The following is a 6,234-nucleotide window of genomic DNA, read 5'->3' on the forward strand; positions in this document are numbered from 1 at the left end:
AATATAATGAAAAATCAAGCTGGTAGTCCCGATTTTAGGATCTAGGGGAAAATCTCTGTGTATATGTTTTATGCTCTCGCATTGTTTATTTTCTGTGTTTTAGAATTCGTATGCAGGTAATTTCTATACGAGGTTAAAACCTACATTAAGGGTTTATTTTTGAGGTTTTATGGCTTATTCTCTCTTATTTTTTCAAAGGAAAATTTTGTAATTTCATTCATTTGAGGAATGATTGAAAATTACATTTTATATATGCACACCGTGTGTGTATTCATTTGTGATAAAAAACTATTGTGTGAGCTCATAAAAATGAATCTCTTTTGTCTAGAATATTCAACCATTGACCAGAAATTTAAAACAAAAAACATAAGTATTGTTAATTACATCTAAGATGAGGTGAGAAAATAATCCACCCAACATGAAAAATGATGTCTAATGTAGTTGAAATAGAAAACACAAAATGAGAACAATGATTTGGATCCTATGGGTTTTATGCTCTTGTTTTCCCAAAAGGATTGTCCCTGTATGGCTTGTGAAAAAACTCATAGGTCTGCCCATTATTTTGCTTCATTATACCCCATAATCCTTGGTCTATATCAAGGCCCTCTTTTTAGAGATGATTTTATGCCTTGTCCTTCTCCCTATAAATATGATAACATGTAAAATAAATGGAGTCAATGAGCCACATGGTTTCCTCCAAAAAAGGCATGAGTAATATGTCCCTGTTGAGAAACCAAAAGTAGGTAGATAATGAACGATTTCTCTTAACTTAATAATTAATTATGAATATTTGTTGGCTTTTTATTAATGTTATGTTCTCTTCATCAATAAATTACCAAAAATATAAAGATCACAAAGGGACAAAGAACACCAAAAATTAGGCTCCAAACTAGGGAAAAACCTAACAAGGGGTAAAACCGGAAAATCCTCTTCTTATAGAATCAAATAAAAGTAATATATCCAAGACCCAATACCAAGAGCAAGAGTGCCAAAAAGACCCAATTCAGCCCTCCAAATCTCCTCCCACCAAGTTAAAGTCAAAAAGTCAATGTTGGTAAAACCTTATCAAATATGGTCAAAACACAAAATTTCAAACCTGCAATTCGGACTTACAATTTCAAACCTATAATTTCGCAGAGTTTCCCTAACACCTTCGCATGTGTGAATAGAAACAAGCCAAAAATCTGAATTTTCTCTCTCCTTTTACTTCTCTTCTCTCTCGTTTAACTTCACTATCTTTCTTCTTGTCTTTGGCACAAACATTGATGTGTGTAATGAGTGGATGAATGAGGTTGAAGTGTCTTCTATTTATAGTTGTCCAAGAGTTCGAACAGCTGCCTCTTCTAGGCCGACTTGTCCAGGTAGGGCCGACTTGGTCTTGTGGATGACAATTTTGACTTTTTGACTGAAATAAATTAATTTTTCTTTTTCTTACAAGGAGTCAAAATAGGACATTGACTCAAATACATTTCTTTGACTCATAAGAAAATTTTGTTTGACTTAAGAAACCCTAGAAGCATGAAGAACATGCTTTGACTAAAAATAAAACTAATAATAATGAATGCAATGAATGAATATAATAAGTACATCAATGATACATTTGTATTACATTATGACGATCAACACTAGTTACATTTTCAACAATCCCTACATAATTGTGTTTTTTCTATCCAATTCATTGTGAACATAAAGTACCCAAAAACATGAAGCTGAGTGCATACCTTTTCAAGAGAAAAAAACAACAAGTTTTTACAATCCAAGAGCTCTTTTTGGTTTTTGTTCCCTTGGAAAAATCCCAATTTTACCTTAAAATAATGAGCTTCAGAAAGAAAGAGGATGAAATGTCCTCCACTTTGTTATCCTCATTATTAGACGCTCCATCGAAATAGACCCACAACCTAGTTTGGTTGATAATTTTTGTCCTAAGCACTTTGGGGGATGGGGTGCAAGGTATTTTCCTATGGGTAGTGACTTAATATAGTGAAGAATTCAGGAGCTATATGCTTAGGTACTGATTTTTTTCCTAAAATATGCCTCTATTCTTAGTCAACCACACCACCCATCATATAATTAGGGGGAGATATTTTAGAGCATAACATCTAGGGTTTGAGAGCCATGCCTTCCAAGTCTCCTCCAAATCCTATCCTTCCCATGGGCTTGTGTGACCTATGGAAATTTTGCACTCTTTCCATACGTGTTTATAGAATGGGAATGTCATGAAAATATGCATTGAATTTCATCATTATTTTCACATAAGGAACACCATGTTGGCCCAATCACAAATCATTTTTGCAGGATATCCCATTTGGTAACCTTATTCTCCATCAGACACCACATAAGTAATTTTAATTTAACGGGAAACTTTGATTTCCAAACCGCTTTCCACCACTATTTCTAATCTTCTAAAAATATATAAGCCATTAGGGAGATATATCCAAGCTTGGCATGGTAGTTTCGTGTAGGGGAGATGCTCCATATTAGTTCGTCATCTCTATATATCAATATTATATGACTATTTAGCAAAGCTTGTAGGTATCATTGCCACACATCTCTGTACTCCTTCTCTAATCTTGTATCTTTATAATATAGCCATCCTTGTCTCCAAATCAATGAAGTTCCAGGGCTAGAAATATGAGCTGGTTTTGAATATCCTTTATCTCTCAAAAAATATGTTAGAGGAGAGGGAAGCAAATTAACTTGACCATTACCCATCCATGGATCAAGGCCAAGCATTACTTTGTCACCTCTTCCAACCCTCCATGCCATCTCATTGCCAATGATATAAAAAGAGTTAAGGACAGGCCTCTAGATCACTAAGATATTGGCCCTTCTCTTGTCCACCCTTCTTATCTAGTATTCCAACAAACTTAGAGAAATGTAATTTTGAGTGACTACCAATGTCCATAAGATTTTTTTTAGACCAAAATCCAATCACATTTGGAAACCAAGGCCTTTGAAAAAAAGAAAATGTTCTTAAATCCCCAGCATCCCAGGATTTTTGGCATATCAATTTTATCCCATTTATCCTAAGGTAGCACCCCATGTTCCTACTTTCCTACCCAGAGAAAGTTTCAGTAGATTTTCCAGATTTTTTCCAAGACACATTTAGGGATCCATGCAAGAGACATCTAGTATATGGGGATTTCTTCTAAAATAAAATTTATTAAGACTAGATGACCATCCCTAGATAGCCAGCTTAGACAATGATTTTTCATTAGTTTTTCCACTTTGGAAATGAGCTAATACAATCTTCCTTATTGTAGTAGTTTGGTTTAAGTTGAAACCCCAAGTGCTTCAATCACTCTTCCAAAGGTAGATTCACATGGGAGAAGCTGGGTAATATGAAAAATCTCCTCATAGTCCAAATTGTGATAGGATATAATAGATTTGGGTTGTTTATGGTCATACTCGTGGTTTTCCCATAAAGAGAAAGAGTCTTTGATAACATGTTTACCTCCCTTACAGAACCATTACAAAAGATGAGAATTCCATATACAAATAGGAGGTATGTGGTAGCCAACATTTGGGAAATGAATGTTCCATGAAAGTCCCCATAACTTTTTTCGTCTACCAAAATATGACTAAGTCCCTCTACTATAAGAAAGAACAATAGTGAGGAGAGGGGGTACCCCTAACACAACCCTCTTTGGGCATGAAAGAAGGGAGAGGTCGAACCATTAATAAGAATAAAAAATGATATCATTTGAATACAACTCATAACCCATGCAATAAAATCTGGACTGAAGCCCACATGGGTAAGAAGAAGCCTAAGATAAATCCAATTAACTTTCTCCTAGGCTTTTTATAAGTCAATTTTGATGACATCCCCTTCAATTCTGAGTTTTAATGTTGTGCAAACCCTCCTGGGCCACTCCAATAGCCTCATGGATTTTCCTCCCCTCTAGAAAGACAAATTGTTCTATGGATATGGATTCAAAGAGGATAGGCTTGAGCATAGAAGCAATAATTTTGGCTATTACCTTGTATATGTAATTGCAAAATGAAATGGGATGAAAATTGGAAAATTTTATAGGATGGTCCACCTAAGGAATAAGGGAAATAAATGTCGAGTTAAAATAAGGATGCATTCTCCTTTCCTTTCTGGATTCTTCAACCATCACCAGGAGATTGTTTCCCAATATATCATAGAGACCCAAAAATAATTCAACGACCCACCCATCCATTTATAGGCTCTTATCATTCTCAAATTTGTGTAGCACTGATTTAATTTCCTCCTCTACTACTTCTTCCATTTTTTCCCTACTCTCCTCTTCATTAACTAATCTAGGAAAGAGTTGATCAATTCAAATTACTCCCATAGTTGTGGCACCCTCAAGAGCATGAACAGAGTTTTCTAAGTGACTCTTCCCCATGGAAGCTAGGCCTTTGAAATTTGATACCTCCATACCAACATTATCTTAGAGACTCCAGATGGTGTTACACATTTTCCTACCCTTTGCAAAATCCTGAAAAAAAAATTGGTATTTTCATACCCACTTTCGATCCCAATGACCCTACGTTTTAGGCGCTATTCCTCCTCCATAGCAATCAATAGTTTTTTTTTTTTTTTTCTAGATTGATGAGAGCCTCTAGTTTCCAAAGAGTTGAAACTTGCCTCAGCTTGATTGGAAATGACCTTAGGTTTCTTTTCAATCTCCACCAAATCTTGGACTTTAGCCATTTTCTTCATCTTTTCCCACTTTAGTTTTCTGTTTGATCAATTTTAAACTTGCTTTGAATTGGGAAGTAGTTGAAAGTCTTGAGTGGGGGTCAAGGGGTTCCCAATGATATTTAACAAGGGTTAATAAATTCTCATCTTTTGTCTAGAAGGAGTTTATCTTGAAAGAACTAGCTGGCTTCTAAGATGTCCCTTTAATTTCCAGGTATATGGGGGAATGGTCCAATTCTCCCCCTATGCCAGTCCTTTATTTGATTAGGGGGAGTTAACTACTAAGGCTTCTAAAAGGAGGAAACGATCAATTCTTTTGGTCACCCTATCATGCCCTATTCGACGATTTTGGAAAGTGGGAATAAATTTGGCTAGTTCTACATCCACCAGCCTACTATTGTCCAACATATTCCTAAAATAGTTAGCGAAGCATTCCGACCTTACTCTAGGACCCCAAGATTAAAAAGGACTAAGGGAAAAATTCATGTCACCATCAATAATTAAGGAGTTGGACCTAAAAAAATATTTATAGAGGATCATGTCCCATAACTCCTTCTGGTTTTTTCATGGCCCATAGGTATTTATCAATGTGAAAGGGTTACCCAGATCCTTATATAAAGCCTCAAATCATAGGCTTAAATCCAAGCTCCAGAGGTTTGAAATTTGGATGTGTCTGGATTTTCATCCCAGGATTTTCCCCCACATCATCTGTAAGCGTTAGAAGCTGAGAAGCTCCACCCAACCAAGAGAAATTCAAGGCATTTGATTATAGAGTCACCATTTCCAAGGGTTTCTTAAAGGAGGATGAAAGCTAGATCACTGACTTCAACCAACCGCTTGAGGGAATATCTTTTACATGGTAAACCCTTGTAGTTGAAAGAAAGCATCTTCATTTAGGAACCTTTTCTAGGGCGGTAATTTCTCTAAGGGCCTCTCTAATGGATAATTTATTACCACCTGCTAGGTTTTCACATGATTTTTCTTTCACTTTGGTTAGGTCTGACTTTATACCCTAACCTCTAACTTCATCTATAGAGAGGGAAATTTGGCCAAGACCCCAAACAATGCCCTCCTTCTGGGGTACCACCATTGACAGTGAAGTTTTCATAGAATATCTCTGGTTTTATAGATTTTAGGGAGGGAGAGGGGAATAGTGGACACAGGTGAGGAATGCTCACTATGAACATTAGGCCATGGGCATATAGTTGGAGCATGAGAGGGTTTAAAAGGGAGAGACAAATAGGGTAGTAGTGATACTTCAGATTTTTTTGGAGTCTCTAAAAATTTTACATAATTGAGAGTATGGTTTATGCTACCATCATTAAAAACTGGGGAAATTACAGATGGGGAGGGAGCCGAAAAAGTACCTTCATTGGTCCTGACCGATTTTCGTGGTACTAGGCATTGCCTATGACTCCACCTTTCTCCTTTGGGGGAGATTTTCCAGCTAATTCCTAGTTTTCAATAATTGCTTGAACCTATAGATCCCTAATAGTTGGCGTGGATATTTTATGCTTGAATTTTCCACCCTGTATCAATTTAAATTATTTGTTCGCCCTCTTGTG

The sequence above is a fragment of the Pinus tabuliformis genome, chromosome 9 (genome assembly GCF_031772625.1).
Source record: "Pinus tabuliformis cultivar Carrire ecotype Pingquan chromosome 9, CPIR1, whole genome shotgun sequence".
Taxonomy (NCBI): domain Eukaryota; kingdom Viridiplantae; phylum Streptophyta; class Pinopsida; order Pinales; family Pinaceae; genus Pinus; species Pinus tabuliformis.